The 24,354-nt window shown below is 38.7% G+C and overlaps 1 protein-coding gene and 1 long non-coding RNA gene across 3 annotated transcripts in view; one reads left to right on the forward strand and one right to left on the reverse strand.

Moving 5' to 3' along the window:
- LOC139990822 (uncharacterized) overlaps positions 1-3,643 on the forward strand; it is a 209,930-nt gene extending 206,287 nt beyond the window's left edge. The window contains exon 4 of the long non-coding RNA XR_011800665.1: positions 2,756-3,643. This is a non-coding gene — a long non-coding RNA (uncharacterized lncRNA). The remainder of the gene's footprint in view (positions 1-2,755) is intronic.
- Cpx (synaptic transmission protein complexin) overlaps positions 1-24,354 on the reverse strand; it is a 329,323-nt gene that overhangs the window by 264,460 nt on the left and 40,509 nt on the right. The window contains exon 1 of one of the 2 annotated variants that reach the window (XM_072010353.1): positions 14,528-14,559. The exons of the other annotated variant lie outside the window; for it this stretch is intronic. The gene's annotated coding sequence lies outside the window, so the exon portion shown is untranslated. Of the gene's footprint in view, positions 1-14,527; positions 14,560-24,354 lie in introns of those variants that run through there. 2 annotated transcript variants of the gene reach the window in all.

Genomic DNA, 24,354 nt, shown 5'->3' on the forward strand with positions numbered 1-24,354 from the left:
ATATTTATAAAAGAAGCTCTTTTCACAATCCTGTAACTGTGTTGAAATCGTGTTGCGAAAGTATCGTATTATACGCGGGATGTTCGTATTTTAAACTCGTGAAAGATGTCGACAATCTTCCTCCACTGCATTAAGAAAACTCCATTGCGGTCTCATTTGAATATCGAAAACGTAGAAAGCCTCGGCTTCGACACGCTTGGAAAATGAGAATCGATCTCGGTGGCTTGACGTTCAAGTGTAAAATACGCGGCATCCGCTAATCAAATATCCAGAGCGTCCTCGGCCGGAAATCAAACCGGAAACGGAAATCTTAGATCAAGGATCCGTTCATCTCGATCATCGATGGAGATCGCGGTCGGATTCGAAACGAACACCGAGAGCCATCTCTGCGATAAGGGTCGGAAACGTTCGAGGACCTGCACAGCCACCTTCTGTCGCGTGCGCTAGCGCGTCAAGGACGAAAATTCAATTTCCCGCTATCTGAACAGTGGCAAACGGATGCTGGCGAACTTACTTTTCCAGCGGACACGTTCTGTCGCTTGCCGGAACTCCATTGCCCCGTATTACAAGAAGAAATCAACGAAGAAGTCGAGGAGACAGGGAAAATGCAAAGAAAAAATCACGAGTGCCCGGTTGCTAGTTGTTATCTCTTGTAGAAAGTTTGAAAAGTTAATTATAAAGAAGAAAGAGATACATTAACGATCTTTATTAATGACGATAATCTCATGGTGTATAAGAAATTGAAAATTTAATGTATGTCTACTTGCACGTAGACCTTATAGGGAAACTTCAGAGACTGATACACTTTGTAAATCAAATAAATAATTAACAAAATTTTCTCGGTTAGCTCCTTAGAAAATGTACAACTTTTATTCGCTCTACTTTTTCGTATCTTTTGACATCTACTACTATCGGAACTGTTATAGATACATCATAACGCTAGCCTTGTCTGATTCTTAGTTCCAGGAATTAAAATGAAGATATGCCTACCGTGTTTGCATATCAATGATCAAGTGTTTGACGTTTTCTCCATCGTAAAATAATAAACGTCTAACAAGTAACATATGTATCCCTCACGAAGACATTGCAATTTTATTAGTTAAAAAGAGGGACAGACATTTCGAGGTAGCAAATTGAAAATTCTATGAAAGCTACGAGACAAGAGCGCTTATTTATTGGACATGTAGTAGCGTTGCGTTAAAATCAACTTTTTTGTTTAAAAAAAAAGAGAGAAAGAGAAAGGAACAGGCACTTCATGGTAGCGAATTTTAAAAAATTTTAACAAAGCTGCGAAACAAGAACGAACTCGTTAGATATAGCATTGAGCTAACACTTCGTATTAATTACAATATTCTGTTAAAATACCGAAAGGGAAATATAAACAAACCTCGCGAAACTTTGAAACTTTCGGAGGCAACGAGAACACAATTTCCCGAGGAAAAAGCGACAAACGAAGAGATAAACGAAAGAGATAGAACAGCGCGAACGTTAATACGAATACCCGAATTTCTCTGCAGCGTATCTCTCGAGCTCGAAAGGTATGAAGTTACGGCAACACGGAAATATTTTGAACAATGGCAAGTGCGCGCATCGCGCGAAGGGAAAAGCTCGAGCATTAGTCAGACAAGAGGCATTCGTTTCTGAATGAACTGACGCGCGATATTAAGTCGTCCCATATATCAAGCCATTTCAAAGAAATAACAAGGTCTTCGAATGCAAAGAAGGAGGCCAAGAAGTAGATAAATAGACAGGCATGTACGAAAAGATGAACAGACTACTGTGAGTTCAATCGAGCGCGCGAATCCTTTGCACGACCCTCCCAGCCGCGATCCTTTAAATCCTCTTCCCCTATCGACCCTCCCCGTTCGCCAGAGCTTTTCGAGTTTTCCAACGTAAACAGTGCTGGCCTGACTCACTGAAAAACTAGCCATTTCCGGCCATTCCTTCTCCAAACTCCCTGTTAACCTACATAAAATAACGAAACTGCAACAACTCGATATACATCTCCGTTCGTAAATATTAGGACACCGCCTGGTTTCATATGAAGCGCGGAAAGTAATCCGAGGTATCGAAAAAACGATCGATCAATCAGCAATTCGATACGTGTAAAAAGAAATATTGTTAGATTTATTTAAAAGAATGACAGTGATATAGTAAATTATAATAATCGTATATTAACGCTTGGATAAATTTTTGAAGTAAATCCTGTTGAAAAAATTGAATTAGACTGAGTACTGCAAGAAATCTACTTCAAATCTGTATCTGATTTATAAAATCGTCTATAACATGCGTGGAACGAAATAGAAAGAAAGATGATTTTATATGAAGTCATATGATTTTCGTAATTGACCATTAAATTTGACGAATTTTAAGGATTGCGTCAGTGCAGAACAGCAATTTAAAATATTCAGTTCGTCGGAAGGATAGCCACAGTCAAATTCTAGCAACGAGTATTGCCAAATTTCCAGCAAACAGTTGGCACAAGCACATTAAATGAACCACCGATTCCTATTTGCGTTTCGAATAATTTTCAACACAACATACCTTTTGATCTACGCCGTCCCTTTTATAGGTGCAACTCGAAATATACTCGTTTCATAACAATTTTCCAAGGTAATAAGTCTCTCGGAAGGTCTGTGGTCATATAGTCTGTAATTCCGTAATTAGAAACTTCATCTCCATGGTCGAGTCCGTCGTGAACGCGGTGCAGGCGCCTGCACGTTTCGCTCATTCTGCCTTTCATTTCTAATTCCAGGGCCCACATGCTGCGGCACAGCTATTTGTCTGTCGGCCGTCAAACGCAGCCTGCAACGTATTGTTTATAATTCGGCAAATGGCGGTTCCGTTCGGGGAGGCAACACGAGATACGCCACTTGTTCCTGCTGCAAGCGAGAGACGAGACGCTTGCTCAAGACTGTAATCTAAAACCGAGAAGAGCCGGGAGAGACAAGAGACTGCAACCCGAGGACCTTCTTCGAGGATAACCCGCTCCACCGCTCGTGTTCCAAGCGTATAAACACATAGAAACCGCCAGCTCATGCTCTCCTCTGCCATATTCTGACCGAAAACAAACAACTCTGGGTTTCACGCGTCTACATCAATCGAGGTGGAGGAAGTTTCAGGGAAATTGCGTTTCCACGCAGTCGCGGCGTATCGTAAAAGCGGATACGTACTTGCAAGGCCTGCAATTCGCCTGGCATAAAGGACACCGATGCATCTATGAAATTGAAACGCACGAATGGCAGTACGTGTGTTGGATGCTTCGGCCGCCCTGATCATTGAATTAGGATTTCAAGCTGGTTACGAATGTCAGCAATATGATAACGACGGTGATCCCTTACAGTTACAGTAGTAATGGAATTTTAAATAGTTTCGTGTTACACATGCAACACACGCCACTGACTTCACTAAAGAAATAAAATAGTCAAACTCGAAGATGGTATTCCTCTGAGGTAGCCATCCACATGTTATTTAGCAATTAAGATAGGAAAATTTACCAAATGTCCAGCTGGAAAAATTGTAAAGTACAAGTTAAATAATAATAAAACACATGCAACATATTCATAAAAATTTCACAGGATAAGCGTTTAAATACTTTGCCTCCTTTTTTCTTTTATTACAGCTCGCATTCTTTCCAAGTTGCTTCATATTCACTACCGTGTCATGTATTCTGTGTTCTCATCATTTTACTAAACATTCCGGGTTTTTGTATCCGAATCGAATAGTATAGTCGATGATGAGTTAACATGCGAATTAACTTAGATTCTCTTTGATACGATGTATTAGTAACAAATTGAATAAATAATTAAAGACACATAATCGTCAAGGTACTTAGTAATAACGCGAACAACCAAGAGCAGTTTGCTATTCGTCTAACGTAATCGATGCGCATACTCGTTCTTATTCTTACATTAGACAAGACATTTCTACGTGTAGTTCTAATTCGGTGGTCAGAGAGTGTAGCATAGGTGCCTCCGATAAATAACTGTCGCCCTCGATGAAAAGCCGCTCGAGCGAATTTACATGGAGCTAATTTATATGTACACAAGACTATTGTTCCAGACCCCGTCACTCTGATAAACGTCCAGCTACTGTTGCGAGTATCTCGACACGCTAGAGTTTATCGGGTATACGATACGGATCGTAATGCATCCTTTATTTTCAGTCGAACACTCGAATAACACTCGTGCAGAATTAACGCGTAGCATCGCAATTATTTGCGCGGTTGATAGAGACAAATCAACCGAGGCAAGCGCCGCGGCGATGAGGAAGCGTTGCGGCGACGAGCAAGCGTCATAAAGATCAAAAGTTATTTCAACGGAAGATAAAAATTGACAATGACGAGGAAACTTGCGAGTATGGTTGCTTCCATGACATAGTGACCTCCTAAAAAGCATCCAGTTAGTCGCGCACAGTTCGTATGTATCGCGTTTCACATTGTCAACTTTGTAGTTCAACTCCATCTCGTCTAAAGTTACGTTTTCACAGATTTCGTATACTTTTTATGATACTGTCTCTTGTTTCCATTGCTGGTAGCTCTTCCGGCGTTATAATAAAATTTTGCTTTTTGTTCATCATTAGAGTTCTCTTTTTGACTTGTTCCATATTTTTGTTAAGCTCGCATTAATTTACTTAGATGCTGAGATCGCTTGTCGAGATTCCTGACGCTACGCTTCTTTATTACTGGGTCACAAATAATTAATGTATAAACTGGAAAAAATAAGTATACTTGGCGCTGGAATTTCTTGAATATAACAATTCTTTTATTTAAAGCTTAACGATCGTTTTACGTTTCATTTTATTTCTGTTAAAAATTAATTATATGATATCTATGTTTGCAATGATTAAAATCAGCATAGTTGGAATTGTGGAGCATTTATTAAATTTTAATTTTTCAGTTAAATGATAACCCAGATACGCTAACATTTTCCTGTGATGTTTTCCGAAATAATTTAATTTTTCCCTCATCTGGGCAGTTTGAATTAAAAGGTGAATTCAATTTTTCTATTAACTGGTTTTCAAAAACTGACCATCCATTTAAACAAATATTGGACAATGTTTAAAAACTCACAAAACAGAATAAAATTTTCCTTTCCTTAGAAATATAACAGACACATTAAAATTATATATTAATAAGACGACGCACCTAACAGTTTAATAAAATGGTTGAATATCAAAATTTATGTGTTCCTATGCCCAAGGGAAGTTATTAATCTAATAAAATAAGGATTTAAAACCGTAGTTAGTTGTTAATCGCTACCATTACTCTGTGCATCAGCTTACTGCGTAATGAGAATTCTGACTCATTTCAAACTATCACGAAGCTCATCGAAATTAGTTCAACGAAAATAATATCGAAAGTTATTTGGCTCGGAAAAGAGGTAAAGAGAGAGAGAGAGAGAGAGAGAGAAAATAGGTGGGAAAACTTGATGAAACGCAGTATTATTAGAAAAGTTGAGGCATAGGGTCAACATTTACTGCGGCCACAGCGCGCTCTCCGTTTCGACCATCGATTTCCTCTTTCGAATTTATTTCGGGCTACGGGTCGTCACGAGAGAAGTCAGGTCGAAAAATGTTTCATTCCAATCGAACGCAGGAACTCTTTCCCCTGCAACAAAGTGCACCGTAGTTGTATAAAATTTATTACATTGACACTATCCCTTTGGCTCGGAGCAACTGATAAATTATTCGAAAAGCAAACAGACCGAGTTCTAAAATTTCGAGACCGGAAAACGATTGGTTAGGGCAGTTATCCTTTTAAGCATTACGAACGTAAAGGAATTGAAATAAACCTGAAAAATTACAAAATTACTAAAAAGTTTAGTCTCTTTAAGATCACATTTCTTTTTATTTTATAAAAAGAACCGTCCTTTTATTAATTTGTTAAGAATAGCAGTTAACAGTAGATATTTGTTCGGCTGATTTTGTAAAGAGGACACTATACATTAAAATTTGACGCCAAAAATAAAGACATTTATCGTTTATCCTTTAATCAATCTTGGCATTCGTATTGCTAGTTTTTTCCACCCAGTTTCCTACTTAATATACCCTATTATACCTACTATTTTACCCTAATATACCTTGATATGTATACAAATTTTATCAATGAATTTGTCAAGATATCATCACAGCCAACGAATAATTGTTTATTCATCCTTCCTGGAAATTTTTACTATCCTGAATCAGTAATTTTCACTGTCCAATCCTTTCATTTCTTTCTAATCTAAATTTCTCTTTCCTTGCCAATCTAAACCAATTATCGCGTTCCCCATACACATCACCAGGTACCTCTTACTCATAAACAGAACAACTAGTATCAGGTTGTCCGGAAAGTGTCTTTCTTTCGCAAACGTTTTTTACATCACTGCACCTTCGTACAAACGTGAAACCAAGTCTGTGAAATGTCACGGTGTCTGTCTCAACGGAACAAAATGGATCATGCGTAATTCGACAAAATAATATAAAACAGAAACGTTATGCGTCTATTATTTCCTCATAAAACGAAAGAAACTTTTAGTTTTGTTGAGAATTCTGGATCTTACTCGCCCAAATAAATGTATGGAAACACTCATATTACATACAGAAATGATATTAAAATAGTTTCATATTTATCTAACATGTGATTAACAAGATATTTGTAGATACGTGGATTGCACGCGTCTCAGCTCTCTTTTTGTCTCGCCTTCTTCTTTTCTACTATGCGTACGGAACAGTTGCATTCTTCTGTTTTACGAGACGTGTCACTACTACGCGGTTAATCCAGTGTAGCACACAAAATTACACATATCTCAATAAGTTTCACGAACCTCCACGTCGTTCGTCGCGACAGGTTTGTCCTGGGCCTTGAGTTTCCACCAGCACGTTAACGCGAGTTTTAACCATGTGCAGAAACGACACTGTCCGTGAGCACGACGTTCTCGAACAAAGCTGAATACGACAATGTGAAAGGTCCGCCAGAGCGCAATACACTCACGTGCTCGTTTACGACCCAGAACAATGCAGTCTAAATGCTGCAGCGTCCAGCTGCTTTTAATTTCTTTAGCCGACCGTTGGTCGTCTTAACACCTCGCCATAATCGCGTCTACAACAGGAACCGGAAGCGACGACGGATAGAACGGATATATACATAAATATCACTTTATGCTGGAGCAAACATCGCGCCAGATACTCGCAATTTACGGCAACAAAAATACCAGAGAAAGGGAATGGGTGACCAGGGTACGGCAGAGAAGATAGAAAAGCAACGGGAAACGGATGCGACGCGGAAACGAGGAAAAACGTCGATGGATGTTTACGTCGGTTTTAGCAGGCTGGCGACGCGGGAAGCGATCCTCCTCGTTTCTTTTGTTGCATGGGATGTAAGCAGAATGCAACGTTTCGAACAGGATGAGTAACGAAGCGATATTCCTGCGCGCGTGTACACGGTTACAATAAATGAATGATTTCAACGAGAAGGACGGTTGTGCATAAATAACAGGCTGATAAGCCGCTTTATGGTGGGAACACCTGACGTTCTCGACGACTCGTTCCAAAGTATCCCTCTGGTTCTTTAATGGAGACCGAAATGAACATAGAGGCAAAGAAAACGTATAGGATTATTCTTTTTGGTTATTATTGGTAGTATAGAGATAGGAATAAATATTTATTTAAAACAACGCAAAGAGGGTTCATCGAGCTCCCTGGAATCATTAACCTTTTATAGTTTTTTAATTTTTATATTCTTAAGAAGAGATATTACTATTTCGAGCGACTAGCGAAAAGACTTTTGATGTTTCACGAATATATAGACAAGTAGTACCACGCTGCACTTTCTGAATATTTATATTCATGAAAGGAGATATTGCTGCTATTTTGCTCAACTCATAAAAGGGCTTTTAACGTTTCAAGTAATATGCTAATATAGTAATAGTATTATAATATATAAAATTGAAACGGAGAGTCACACATATTGATAGTGATTCCTTCGTATTTTCCTCAAACTTGAGATATTTTTGAATATTAAAAAATACGATTCAGTGAAAATGATATGGAGAAGACAGCGAAGTTAAATCTTTGAGTGCTCGCTGAAAAAACATGATATGTAGTCTGCCTCTATTTTTCATTCTAGCTGTTTAGCTTTGCATATTTCCATCTCTAGTACAAATTGTTAAACGATATATATTTGCGTTTTATATTTATAAGTAAGTAATCTACTATTATGAAATTCAGAAACATGTAACAACGTTCTTTGGTCTCGCACAATTTGGAAATCTGCTCTTTGAAATCGCACAGAAGTTCGCGCCTGCTCCGAGCGTTTGTTTTCTACCCACCGATACGAAAACAGGTTACAAAGCAAAACAGTTTGGAAAAAAGGAAGAGAAAACGATGACGAAGAATTTATGCAGAATATAAAGTTGCGACTGTGATCGGGATCCAGCTACACGTATGTAAAGAAATCAGAATAAAACCGAGTTTTCCCAGACCGAGTAAAGTGCGATGTTTGAACAGTTTTCAGAAGTGGCTTTGTGTTTTCTCGAAACGCACACGTTTGCATACAATGTAACTACGATTCGTGGCTTCGTACACGAAAACGATTCCTGAAAAACGGCAACATCCATCTTGAAGGCAGACAAACAATGGAAAAAGATGTTTCTAAAATAATATTTGCGATTCGTTCGAAGAGAGAGAGAGAGAGAGAGAGAGAGAGAGAAAGGGGAGGGAGAGAGAGAGAGAGAAAGATCACCAGAATAGTGATCACAGGTAGCATCTCTTGGCTACTAATTAGTCAGACTATACCCCAATTACAGAAGCTCGAGTAGAAGGCAAATTAGAGATGCTGGATAGAAGCGAGATGGACTGTTTGCCAAATATTTGCCGGCCAATAATGATTAGCTTAATTCCACTCGGTCTTCCATGAGATTGTGCTGTTACGGAGGTTATAACGGGATTTAGTTTCTTCGCCTGAATTTTCTGCACCATGCTGTTTGTGCTAACTACGAACTTAGATGCAGTTGACTCAGCTAATTACGATCGGAAATGTCTCGGTTCTTTCGTTACTGCTCGTTAAAATAACGCTGTTTTTGAATAATTGTACAGCAAAAATATGTGAAAAATTGTGTAGCATGTACTTGGTGTCTATTAATCAACGTTACATGTAATCGAAACGAAATAACGATTCTTAAAACTTGTAATAATTTCCTAATAATATTTCACACTTTGTTTTCAGTCTTTTAATACTTATGGTCGTGTGTGTGTCTGTTAAACGAAACGCGATCTCCACACCCCGTTAAACGCCCCGAATGAAAAACGGTACAAATCGTTCAGTTTCAGTCGCTTGACACGTGTCTGACACAACGACGAGAACAATCAGCTTAGTTCTGCAGTGCATTCGGCACGAAAGAGCAGCACTTCGCAAGGGAGATCATTGATCTATTAGAGTGGCTGTCGAAAATCTTGTAAAACAATTACTTGGAAGCAACATTGGCAGAGAAACTTTTCCGATCTTTAACATTCGAAACAGTGAAGATAATTCACAGGGATTATTTGGTTTCGATCGAGAAACGGGGAAAAATCAATAATACTTCCCAGTAGAAAACGAAAACGATAAAGAAGAATGACTTCGAGCGACAGAGAGGAAAAAGGAAAATTGTAAGAAGAGGACAGAAGAGGGCTAACGGAAAGGATTCTTTCAATTAGTTTGTCGACTCTTGAGATTCCAGTTAATCGACTCTCTTCTCGGACGTCTGCTACTCTAATGATCATTCACATTGAGAGAGACGTTGAATGGTTTCTCCATTATGCGAGAAGTTGAACGCATCCATATTGATAAGCCAAGTTCTCGGATTCTCCGTAATATGTACTTCAAAAACGCTTCGATAAATCTTTACGGTACGTTCAGACCAAGTTTTGCTCCGCCTTAGCAAAAATTCGGCGATAGAATGCACGTCTGCAGTTTCGATTTGCTAAATTTTACCAACGTCGCGGAAAAACGAGTATTCGCTTGGTCATACCATTGGATTAAATCTGTAGATTTCATCATGAACCAGGAGGATTTTGCAATCTCTCTCTTCTCTTTTACTGTGTTAATACTAGTTTATTATATTATTACTATTATGCTAGTTAATTATATTATTATATTAATATTAGTTTATTACTACAAACAACTGTTAATTACGCTAGTATTCCGTGACAAATTGTTAAGCGGCTAAGGCTAGTAGCCACAGCTATCACTCAACTGATACGTAAAAAAGATGTGTAGATTTCGTGGTGAAAAGAAGTTTGGTCGAACATGCTGAATCCGATGTATCCGGCAAAAACTTAATAAGCCAGCCAATGTACGCGAAATGCTCCACGACGATGTTGAGGAGAACGCGATTGCTGGGCAAACACGCCAGGAATTTTCCGGAAAATAATTGCCAGGCTCGATGGTTGCGAAACTTGGTTGATCTTTAACCGAGGTTGCAAGTTGGCGGAGACGATGGAATTCACGAAGAAGAATCGTCGATGGGCAGATCGGAAAATTAGTAGTCGATAGGCGTGGCGTACGTTTGAAAAGTGATCAAAATTTCGGATCGTTGGGAACGATGGAGCACGAGGAGCGTGCTCGAAACTCGGTGTAATTAAAGGACCGCCGATGGTCAGCTCTTGAAAAGTTTCCGCGGTCCCTTTACCCACTTCAGCCGCTGACAATGAGTAACGAGTTTCGGGCCATTAGAGAAAATGGAAGACGAAATAACTAGCCGGACATGGTTCCACCTTAAAAACTCGACGAAGAACGAAAAGCCAGTTGGCCTCTGCCTTTCGAATTTCGTTGAACGTTTTCGACGAATGCACTTTGCCGATGAGGATACGATTGCACGCATCGGTTACTCGAAAAATTCCTTTCAGCTCCATTTTGCTCCGTAGAGGAGGAGAGACCACTCGCACCATGGAAAAAATTAATCGGCCAAAGTGTCGCGGGATTTGAAGAATATCTGGGTCACCTTTTCAGACAGATGAGAGAGAACGAAATGGATCAAAGAGCCAACTATAGGGGAAAGAATTTACATAAATGCTTAAGTGGCTGCCGTTCACAAAGAGGAAGAGAGGAGAGCAGTATCTTAAGAAGTTCGGCCCCAGAAAACGAAGAAACTTGAAGTTTCTGTAATGAGCTCAAAATTTTTCCCTCCTCCCCTTCCCTATCTAGTTGAGTTTGCGAGCCTCTTATCGACCGAATCGCGGCGCTCCTTTGCTTTGACAAACGTCGTCCGAGAAAGTTCGACGATAAGAAAAACTAAGATGAACTCGTAGAATACGGGATTACTTTTTAATCGTTTCGGGCTCGAGCCCCGAATTAATAAAAAAAGGGGAGGAGGAGAGGAAAGATGAAGAGAAAAGAAAAAAGAGAATGGGAGATGACTTTAACCGGGAAGAAAGTTTCTGGTTGTGTCGGTGACGTCTCGCGCACGTCCACGTTTCTTCGGAGAAGTTAAAAAGTTAAACCGTGACTCGATGGGTGCAAGGAGCCATCGATATCGATTGGACCTGAGCACCGATTAATGAATATCGACATCCCAGCTTCCCCAGTTTTCTCCAAGTCTCTTCGAATTAATTATAAACAGTACAGGTCAAGAATTCAGTAACTGAGATTGCCCCAAATTGCTATTTATAAGTGTTGTTTCTCGTCTGGCGTTGGTCGATTTAATTTTGATAGAACAATCACGATAGACCCAATTATTTATACGATTTTACCTTTCTAAACGATGCAGCATATCGGAGTTATCTGACAGAAAGGATATCCTATTAAATATTAATTTTACTAAAATGGAAACTCTTGTAGAACGTAACAATAATTTGATAGTATAGAAGTGTACAAATAATTATCATAATTCGTAGCTTTTTCAGGTTTCTTTTAGGATTTTATTATTACAGAATTTTAAGTATGTATTTTTAATAAATAGAAAACCGTCGAAGACTCTTCTTTAACACTCACTGTAGGTTAATCTGAGTGACAACGATCCTCAAATTTAATCAAACACATTCGTCAACCTATGGTAGTACGAGAATATACATTTTCCGCAGAAGGGAATTTCGTGATTTTCATTCGCGCGTAATTTTGACGTCTCGTGGCTGTCAACGTGCTCCCTAAATATAAGCTAATGGTCACAAAATATGTGGAAGAAAAGCGACAATTATAGTACGATCGCGTGCGAAAGAAATTAGCTTCTCCTTGAAAACAATTAACCCTGTCGTGATCGTCGAATTTTTCTTTTCCAATCTGGCTCTTTTATTTTATCAACAAAAAAGTGTTTAGAATATATTTGAATAATATTGAATATAGAATACAATCGCGTCAATAAAATTTTGTTCAAACTTATGAAAGAACACAGCTGATTAAACGCGATTAAATCTCTTTTGCATACTAGTTTACCAAGTAATGATATTAATGAATTTTCAAGTTACGTATTATAGATTATAGACTTTTATAAGCTTCTTATATACTCTAAAGTCAAACAGAATAATAAAATGACAAGTATTTTCTGAAACTTGTTTATAAAACTTTGCCCGTTTAATGATTGATTTATAAAATTGTTACGCCATTAATCCAATAATACAAGGACCAAACCATCGATTTTCTCATCAAACTTCTATAAACATCAATTAACATCAAATTAAAGAGAATCATACCGCGGAAAACAAGCAAAACGAAGTAAATCTTAATTTGACCCACTTTATACGATACCCGTCAACCGGGCAATGATTAACGAGTTTGTTATGTCGAATTAACATTTTTTAAATCTCGATAGGTTCAACCGGCTGATTATTGACGACACAAATTCGATCAATTAATTGCCACTGGACGTCGCATCGTAGAGTTCGTAACGTTATAAATTACGTGAGGATGTTTGATCACGATTTTCGCAATTCATCGTCCGCGTACACGCGTGGATTCTCCACGTACGAACCTAATTCATTTAAGGCAGCAGGCAAGAGGCATCATTTTTCATAGATTCGTGACTTCGCCCCGTAGAAAGGAGACAGTTCATTTATCTTAGCTAGGCAAAAAGACATTCTTCGGTAATCTACACATCGTTTCTTCCCTCCCACAACACCATATTGCCTCGCGAGCGCGTTACATAATTTTTTCATTCATTATCAGTCGCGTATCGCGGTCGTATAAAATCGCGCGCGTGTTAACACATTCATCGGCGAGCATATTTTCATAGAGCTTGCACCCGCGCCTCTTATGTCACCACTTTTTACAAGTGTCACGAAATACAAAGCAAAAAATAGGAACGTACGATAAACCAGACGACTATGCAAAAGATGTTGCGAAAAGTGTGTGCAAGAATTTGGTCGAGAATTTGCAAAACTCCTGCAAAAGAGATAACCACGTTCCGTGGATATTGCGTAATTTACCATTACTTGCTGTAATTTAATACGGCTTATCGCGATACGTCTATGTTGATAATATTTTCTTAATTTTCTCAAATGAAAATGTTACATTGTCTATCGATGCAACTTGTTTATTACGCTTTCTCAGTATCGTTAAAAAATAATAACGATCTCGGCAATGTGTAAGTAATTACGTGGTATACTTTCGAACATTTATCGCGTGTTGGTGACCGGTGAAAGGCGTGGCGTAAACAGAAAGCTCAGTGACGATGAATGCATTAACCCTTTCACTGTTAAATCTGTACATTGTACGATCGACAAACATAAACTATTGAAACTTATAATTGCTATGTCGAACAATTATGTATTAGCTGTTTTAAGATCGATTATACGATCTACTATGAAATCGACACTATAAACATAGATAAATGAGAACACGTAAAACAATAGTTTTAAGAAAATTTGTTCAAAGTCTTGCTACATAGTGAAAATTGTTTTTAGAAAGAGTTAACGAAGGAGAACTAACGTGTGCCGTCGCGTCTATGCGATGTGGCCAACTGATATTCCATTCCAACGTGTATCATACGAGCTCGTTAGGGAACGAACTCATTACTTTTTCGAGTAGCAGCTGAGTTTTTGGCCACACAGCTTGCCTCGCGCCAAATTGACCGTGTTTTAGTGAGAATTTTCCGGATTTTCCAAGCCGTAGAAGGTTTCGATTTTGTTTGGTGCAGGCCACGAAAATTTCAAAACTCGTTTCGCACAACATCTACGAGTATCGTAAATATTCTATAGGATCGGGCATGTAACAACATCGAAAACCATGCGAACGACAGAATTCGATTCCAGAGCTCGTAAATTAACGATAACGCCCGGACAATGGTCGTGCATTGTTCCAACAAAACTCTTCGAACGAAAATAAAAAAAATAGTACCGTCCTTTCTACTGAAATAATAAAATTTCTCTAAAAAGCTCCAGAACTGGTGAAACAAATTTTACTGTTGCAAGAGATCGAGTAATACTTCGTAAACGTTGCTCTCTTTTTTCATTTGATTTCGTAAAAATACGTCCAACATATAGCGGTTAAATCATCGGATTGACTTTTATATTTAGTGATTTTTCTTGCAAGCCTTTGAAATTAGAAATTAGTTGCTTGGAAAGTTATACAACATACTTTGTACTGTTTGGTGACTCACCGTTGTAAAATATCGTGATAACTGTACTGTACCTGTAACAAACAGAAATTTATATTTTACTACAATATAATGAAAAAAGTTATGTACAAAGAGTCATGTTTAATAAATCCATACTAATCATGAATAATAGCGGCAACTTTTGAATTCTATTGAGTCACTACATGAAAGTTACTTGAACCCATTAAATAATTACGAAATTATTTCTGCTATCTTGATTTTAATTTTTATTCGTATTTACACGAACAACATGAAAATTGTTTCTTTTCCTTTTCGCTTTTCCCACGAGCTTCGAATAGTTTCACTTGATAAGGTATCGCTCTTCCAAACGTATGAGCACAAAGTATATTTCACGAACGCGTTAAGTACATATGTATATACGGTCCTATACAGATTTTATATTCTTATCTAAAGAAAAACTACATATATGCAAAGGGGATGTACGTTCAGCAAGACCAAACGAATCGCGAATAACAACTAGATTTCGAAGGCAAACAGATCGATGGCCAGTATCGATTAGATCGTGTTAGAAGAGACAACACACCGGTAGACATTAACATCTTCGGGGCTTCGGTAGTCTGCAAGTACTTTCCCATAGCAATTTTACGAAGCAGTTAACACCGCTAACAAGTTATCAGAGTGAGATTGAAGGAAGATAGCCCGAGTAACCCGAACACTTCGCCGTCGATATAAACTCACTCCAGTTTGATCGGCTTACGGAACTCAGCCCGCGGCTACTTCAGCTTATCAACGTAGATGCTACCACGTATAGAGAGGTCTTCAATTTTACCGCCTCTATATTGTCTCTATATAAGCGGGGCTATCTTCGCGGAAACTTGGGAAGCGGTAAAATTTGCGAAGCAACTTTATCGGGAAACATCGTCTGAAGACCGATCCCGAAAGTGCCGCACTTTCACACGTTCAACGAGACTTCTCTGAAAATGTGTGACCAAACGTAAAGAAGGTTCAGGCGAATAGATATCGTAAAGGACTATATAAACGGGCAAATGTAAAACGAGAAATTTGTTGCTATTGGAAATGTAACGACGAGTTTCCTATTCTTCTGAGTAAGGCTAAACCTGGTTTCGTGGATTTTCTCTCGTAATAATATATGAGGCAAGCTTAAATACGAGAATGAATACGAAGATGTTTCCCCAGGGTATTCCAGAATCCTGACGAATGGCGAGAATGTATAGAGAATCATTGGTGATTGTACGCGTGATCACGTGGATGTAAAACACGTATAAAGTGGGTTTCCCAAAGAAATCAATTTTTATTCATTTCGTCGATGTATAAGAGAAGAAGGATTCTTTAAGGATCGTTATCAATTATGTGTGATTACACGGATGTAAAATACGTATCGTGCAGCGAGATTTCCAGCGAACCAAATGTTCACTTACTTCGTTAATAAATAATAAGAGAAAAGATTGTTTAAAAATCGTTATTACTAATATTAAGAAATCGAAACCAAGACCTTCCTCGTTTTTCCATTTCAGACAGATCCAAATGCGTGTGTTGAAGCATTCGCAAATACGAACATTGATAAAAAAAGGAAGAATAAAATCGATATTCAACACAATTGCGTACAACAATTTACACAATCGGTCTGCGAAACTGGAATCACGGTTGAAACAGTTAAATTATGCATAGAGATGTGGCAACGAAATACGATGTAAATTTAAGAGATGGGAACGACTGGTGTTTCCATGCGCGTATTCATAACAATTCACCGTCGAGATAAATCGCTACGGGCGAAAGTCACGTTCTTCCCACAGACCGAGTGCTTCCACTAAAAATTCCATCGCGAATCTTGGGCTATCACCTCTAAAACTTCATTAAACGTTTATCAACCTAATGGCCCTGCCAGCCGTGAAATAGTTCCGCTGATTTTTAAACTATCCCATCCAGCTGACCCAGAAAGACATCACGCTCCTTCTATCTTTCAACTGAGAGTATTGAAACATTCAGACACTCAACAGCTGACGTAGGAACGATATCTTCATGGAATATATCCAGTTTAATGGCAAATTGCGATTCCCATCGAATGGATATCTTGGAACACTCTATCGTTACAAAGTACACAGAATAAAATTCGAGATTCATGAAAGAACTTTTGGCGAACGTTGAATGGACGTCACAAATATCGACGTTCGATTGAAAATCCGCTATGCTGGAAGAAAACGCGTTGAGTTGAGTTTCTGAACGATTCGTCTTGTTTCTTAACACGTTCACCGCGATTCTGATTTTCATTAGTTGAACGCTAACGAATAATTCTCATACGCTAGATGCTTTTATATCGTAAAACTTAAAATGTGTGTTTCATAGGAATTACTGTGAAATATTTTATCGCAATTTCGAGCTTTCTGGTCCATGTCCTAGATTCAAATCGGTACCGCAAGCATAATCCAAAAGTACACCAATGTTCATAAATATTAAAACAGTTACAAGTCTGCTATGAAATATCTGTTTGTTACATACGTAATTATTAATTATGTAATATTTCATTGTTAATGAAACAATTATGAGAAACACGTACAAAAGCGAGTACTTAAGGTTCTGCATCTATAACATTTTCGTTTATGAAACAAATTGTATCATCAAAATTGTATTCATTGGATGCCTTCATAGTGAACATAGAATAACAAAAATAACTACCATCTAAATTTTCATATTAAGCGCATTAATCAATTAATTGTCTCCTGAATAATTTGTATTTTATAATTTTTATTGCAACATTCTACTTTACAATCCGAAATACCAAACCAGTCCTAATAAAATCCTTAAAAACTTAATTTTATAATTTCGTAACGCTTTATCAAGTTTATCTTATTTCGTTAGAAACATCCCTGTTACTTATGAACAAGGCTGTGGATCTGAATCCTACGCAACGGATGTGTTAAGGGGAATAAGACATTTTTCGACCGGACAGATACTTTTAGCTTCCTCCGCACATTAAAAATAATTTCAGTGTTTCGTTTGAAGCGTTAACTGTCATAGCTGGTCCCCAAGCAATCTAGTTGTTATTCTTGGTCTTTGGAAAGCTTCTGTCCCTTAATTCTTGATATCCTTCTTCCGAGTCTCTGGAGGCGATTCATCGTTCGTAGTCACCGCCGACTTTATCACCCACGTGCTCATTATCTTGCGTCACGTTTTAATAGCTATCGAAATATAAAATTGTCCCTGGAGCAAAGCACGTTGCTTTGGAGGAATTATCAAGGACGCGCGGTGGCTATTGCTATCATTTTATATTTGCTCGGAATGTACGAAGGAGCAATGCTTTGTAAGGATTTTATCTTCGTTACGCTTCCGTCTGTAACGCGCAACTATTACTCTTCATCTATTTTGTATTTTTTCATCATCTACCGCCTGAAATACTCTGAATGTTTCACATTCCACGTTAAATTAACGCGTTTCTCGCCAAGATCATTCGATGGAACTTCAGTTTTTACAGCTCGCGTGTTTCGGAGTTGTACAAAATTAATTTATAAAAGTATCATATGGAAGGTTAAATTTTCAAATATTCATACTTTATTGAATATAAAAAAATTCATTTGTTTATTTTCGTACTGTAAAGAGAATATTATAACACTACCTTCTGCAAGAATTGAAAGCCTAGCTACAGCGAAAAAAATGTACGATCATTTACTCGTTAGAATTAAGAAACATTTTCCTTTATTAACCATACATGGAATCATCAAAGTATATTTAACAATTTACTAATTTTATAACCTTTTAAATTGTGCTATCTTCTGAAACAATTGCTTGAAACGGTTATTATTTCCTCGTAGTATAATCTATGAATTTCCTGGTTCCTCTATAAATGTAATATCCAGCAAATTTACACGAGTCACAATTATTCGAGGATATCCATGGCAGCAAAGAAGATATTTTTTTGAGCATAAAATTCGAGCTTAATAATTTTGCATAATAGATACGTTTAAAGGACGATTTATACCCGAAAAATTGCACCAGTATCAAACTAGAATTTCGACTGAAGAAAATTAAAAGAACTGAAACTATACGTAAAAGAGTAAATTCTCAGATCTAACGCGATTCGCAACAACGTATTTGCAGACGCAAAAATATTTATCGAAGTAACGAAATTTCCTAAATTATAATATAATCTAACAAATCTATGAAAAACGAACAAATATGTATATTCCTGTTTCACGAGTAAATCTACTACGAATTATATCATCCAGTTCATAAGCTTTGGTCTCCCTCGTTAACCGTTACAATGTTCCTGAGGAGTTACTATGATAACGCTTTCAGACAAGTTAAATGGATCTTACATCGACCATAAAGTGATCCTCGTGTCCTATTCGTGCTGCTACGTATTTAGCAGCTACATCGATCGTTTAAATCGTACGTTTTTCATCTTTCGAGTTGATAATTAACTTGACGACGTCGCTTAAAGAGGCACGTAGGAGAATTGGATGGTTAACTGAGAGTCCGGCAAACATCTTCGCGAATTGTTAAGCCAAATACGAGGCTGCGTATGCAAATGACCAACACGTTCTCGGTGCATTGGATTAAGCCATAGCTTATGCGTCTAATCCCAGATTAAACTGGATTATACACAACACATTGGGGGAACAAGTATGGCAGTAACATTTATCAGATGAAGCGGGAATAATCACCGTCCTAGAGCTTGCAATTCGAGTCGTAGACTGGAACGTTTTCATTTGCGAAACGAGCTGCCTTGTGCTGGTTATCTTAAGACGAACGATAACGCGCCTGATTATCCTCATTGCAAATACATGTGCAACATTTCTGTTCACATTCTTCCTTTGCTTGTTTACATTTTTCTTTGTTCCAGCGATTTTATGATTCAAGTTCTCAGAATCTCTCGCTTCATACAAGTTAATTTTCGAGTGGCATTTTGCTCAAGAAACTATAAAAATCTTCTTTATAAATATATTTATTATATTTTTACAGGAATACAAAATTCTGCTCGACCAATCATCCAAATTAATTATCACTATATTTCGTATGAACTTAACGTACGTGCTATTATTTATCTACGATACTGTACAAGTTCGCCGTCATTGTTTGCATTCCTCATTTGTTTGTTATTCGCTTGTTTACACCGTTCGCCTATTTGTTTACACTTTTGCTCCGTATATTTACATTCTCGGTACAAAGGGCTCTGTGCACGCGACACAAAACTTGTCACAGTAATGGAATCGAAGTTGACTCCAACTCCGAGTCCCATTCTTTGCCCGAGAGCCGAAAAGTCGTGCAGTCGTCTCGAGGGTGTCGACGAAACTTTTGTTCAACGCCGAGAAGCCAGCCGTATCTCGGGGACGAAAAATGTAAGCAAATGCGAGAGAGCGGCCGTGAATAAAGAAAAAGAAAAGAAAAGAAAGTTCCGAACGAGGAATAGCCTGGAGGCTGACTGATCGTTCCTTTTAGGAGACAATAACGTCGTGCTGGGAAGATATGCTTACAAGTTTCGCCTTGGCGCATTAACGAGCGACATCTCGCTTCACGAAGGAAATGAAAGCCATCTTTGACCTTCCTCATTAACCCTGGACGAAGAGGAATTTCGGTAACGAGGGCTGCGTGCCCGCGACCCCTTCAAATTTATCAAGTCCGTCCAAGTTTTCGGTTGTTCGACGCCGGAAATTTCTCTTCGGCTAAAGCTTCTTATACCTTTCATCGAATGAACACCGTCTGCCGCCTGCAAGGAGTTTCGGGCAACTTCCTTATCCTCGAACCGAGCAGCCCGAGATCGATTTAATAACCTAAAACTTTCTTTAAAGGAAATGTTTAAACATACGAGGGGAGAAAACATTGACGTGATCGTCTATCAACTGGCAGTTTCATCGATGACTAGCCAGAAGCGAAAGTTCTCGATTTGCCGGAAATGATCCACAAATCACGCCAAACTAAAACCATTAGCCTGAAACGTTGCGACCTTAGAAGCAACCCTACTTTAATATCTACTTTCCACCCGCGATATTTACGGCTCGTATACCGGGTAGACTACAAATTGGTCATCGTGATATTTCAAATATTTTGGAGATGTTTACGTGTTTGAAATTCCTACGTATAAACATTCGTAGTCCACTTATTCGAGATCAACGAACTCCTGTTTGAAATGTTACTTTTTAACTTGGCCGGGTCATTTCCTAACAATTTCTAATTTTCTAATAATCGTAGAACTAAAGATAAATGAATTCCGATCCAAAAGGTAGAAGACCTATAACTAAAGAGATTGTCGTAGCCATAAAGTTAGGAATGCAAATAACGTCTTAACTCGACTTGCATGGTTAACAAGTTGATCTATGAAAACGAACTTAAAGTCTTATGACGAGCAGTTTGTGGACCACCCCGTATATTCTCCAGTAATATTCAGCTAGTATTCCATGTTAGACAGTATATCAAGTCGTTATATTTACACGACTAGCCAAGGATATCAGGCTTTCGTCAAGATCAGCTCAAGTAACGAGATTCACAGATCCTAGAGTTTTGGAAAATTTCATCTTCATCCGCGTCGACCCTTCTCCAGCGTATTTACGACCCAAGATTGATCCTTCTCCGCCACTTCTTTCCGTCAATGCATTTCTCTGGTAAAGCGAGTTTCCCAAAGAAAAGCAGATAACGGATCCATCCTGTTGTCTTTCTGACCCGTGGGTCCAGCCACCGAGGTCTTAACCTTTGTTGTTCATTCCTTACCTTGAGCCGCTTGGTTCCACCCTCTCTCGACGAATCGAATCTCGAAAATTGGTCGCTCCGAGCGATCGTACCATCGAAGATGAAGAAATAGAAAATCGAAGGCAATTCGGGCCAATCTCATAACCGACACAAACACAAAAGCGTGTTGCACGAAGCCAAACACGAGGGTGGTGTTTAGTCCATGAGATTTCCAATTTACAATATTGCACACGAAAACTGTTGAAAAGACGAAGGAAGAGAGCACAGACAGTGTTGATAGGGAAGAGCTGGCGTAATTGGAAAATCGATAGGCAAATCGGATCAAGCTGTCTGCAACGAGAGAAACCAAGTACGTGTTACTAAAGTCGATAAGAAGCCTGAACGATCGGTGCTCCGAGAGCGCTGTAACTGACAAATGTCACCAATGGAGGGTGTTCGAAAATGTTCGTGTCATATCCCCACTAGGGTTGGTCTAATGGCACGCGACAGCTCATAATCTACCCTGGTGCGGTGGTTCCGTTAACCACAGGGAGTATGGACCACAGAAATTGATCGACAGGGATGGAACTCCCGACGTATCTTTTAATACGTTAGCACAGTGGGCGTTCATTTATAAATCACGACGAGAGGAGTAGTAAGCGTGCCATCTTCATGACGATTCCATGCCAATTGTGCGTCAACGATGATTAACTCTTTAGTTTCTAACGTTGCGTTAGTCCAATATTTATTTAAAAATCAAATTCTAGCCGCGACTAACCTTATTACCTTTTCAAACTCGAAGAAACTCAATTACTCCCTTCGAAATCGTCGCTTTGATACTCGTCGTCATCTAGTCGTGTTTTCTTCCTTCTGTTCCCTTGTAATGTTCGATTATTATGTTTCACGGGTTTATGCTCGTACGATCACTGTCAGAAAATTTTGGTAGCGTAGAAATTACAGTAAAAATCGAAAAATAGCAATTAGGACTAAGTAATCGTCGTTGTTCTTTATCCACGACACTTCATCAAGGCCTGTTCCGTGCTCGTTACGCTACGATTCTACTAGTAGTTCCAACGTTCTGACACTCACGATACAATTACTTTAACTTCTAACCAATTTCACAATCTCGCTGTATCTCGGTACACGGCATACAAAAATTGACAACATGAAAATTGCATTAAAAGTTGGGAGCAATAGCTCGATCTATGTACTTTATGTCGTTGTTTTCTATCCACGACTTCTCGGCAGCGCCTGTTTCCTGTTCGTTACGCTACGATTCTACAAGCAATCTCGAGACTCCAGGACCATCAGCAACTGCTACCCTCTACAATTTCACTGAGACGGCTGGCAAACAGCAAGAAATCTCTTTACGTCTTGCCAAGAAGGAAAGATCAGTAGTTCGACCGGGCCGACTGCACAGGTGCAGTCTCTAGTTTCTGGTCCGTGGTGGCGCGCAACTTGTCCCGTAGTTCTGATCGAATTACCGAGCTCTGGGTGTATCATGGTAATTGTGAGAAGTTACACTCTCCAGTTCTTCGCCCCAGGAGACTAGAGAGAGAGAGAGAGAGAGAGAGAGAGAGAAAGGCGAAAGGCAGAGAGATAAGAGGCGAGCAGGAAGAAAGGACGAGGAGAAGGAGTCCGAAACGGTGCAATCCAGTCACGGTGTCGTGAGCTAGCCGTAGAAGGGCCCTCTGGGTCGGTCTCACGGAAATTAGACTTAATTGCCGGTTACAGGAGAAGATATCCAGTGTCGACAAACGCGCCTTCACCACGCCTTGATGTCGTTGGAAATGTGCTTTAGCATGTAGGTCGTGCCTCTTTATGGCATCCTGGATACTCCAAGAATACCTCTGCCCACGGTATCCGATGTCTACGTACTAAGCATCCCCCAAACTACAACTGAATTGTCGAAGTGTACAATGTACTAGACTTATCTATTTTTTTCTTTTTTTTTTTTTTTTTATACATTAATGGAAAATTTAAACGCGCAGAAGTGTACAAAATATATAGAATGCGTGAAAAGAGGAAAAATATTGAAAGTGAAGTACAGTGACTACAAAAAGTGTAACACTGTTGTATTTATCATAGCATTTGCATACGAATTAATTAGACCCAAGTACGTTTCTCCTATTATTTAGTAGTGCTTCCACGTGACTACGAAAATCTGATACTGTAAAAATGAAATGTAGACCTGATAAGAAATAAGTTTCGTGAGAAAATAAGAGTGCATGCCCTGGTTATAGCTGTTATTTTCTCTAATGGGTGAAACAAATCTTTACGTAGGTTGCATTTTTTTTAGTTATGCCAATGAAGATACGAAACTGCATAAAAGCCCACAGTTTTATAGCGATATAAACGAGAGAGAAAGATCTTTTCAGCAAATTTGTTGGAATACAGAACTGTGAGCAAAAAGGATCTTGGGAAAATATCCGACAACTTTACATGCACCCCCTTATCTAAGCAATAAAACAAGCCTTAAAGTACGTTCTATAGTGGTCTTATCTTATCTTAGATAACAATTTAATATTTACTTAATATATTATTCAGCAGTTTTATCACGTGTTTCGATATAATTTATCGAGCGAACGAAATTAGACTTCAAGAACACGTCGCAGTAGAATTCTACTTATTTTTACTCGACGACTTACGATCTATTGATACGCATGGCAGATGTGAAAATCGCCAGCGACGGAGGATTCAACAATAATCGAAGCCACGTAACGAACACAGAGATTAGGCTCGAGCCCTTTGGGTCATCTACGATGCAACTCGCAAACACGTTTCGAACTTCGTACTCTTTGATGACACGGCAATTTGCATAATGTCTCGAGATGGAGAAAACCGAAGGTCTTGTATTGATAATCGCGTAAATTAGCATACTTCGTCGCACGAATGACCCTGAATTTGCGTAAAGATTCGTGTGAGGTGATACAGCGAACTGAGTAATTTATCGACACGGAGAATGTACGTGGAAACTTGGCTGCGCGTGACAAGAATATATTGTGCACGCCAAGTTTACTGCAGTTCTCCAATTTTTATGTTCCAATCTTGCTCTCATTTCAGCAAAGAAAAGGGACTTGGTAGTATTGTTTTAGGAAAATGTCAAACGTGAAATTGCAACGAGAAATCATGTAAATATACCAAAGTTCGCACTTGAGATATTTTTTAT

Source organism: Bombus fervidus, chromosome 9, assembly GCF_041682495.2.
Source record: "Bombus fervidus isolate BK054 chromosome 9, iyBomFerv1, whole genome shotgun sequence".
NCBI classification, from domain to species: Eukaryota; Metazoa; Arthropoda; class Insecta; order Hymenoptera; family Apidae; genus Bombus; species Bombus fervidus.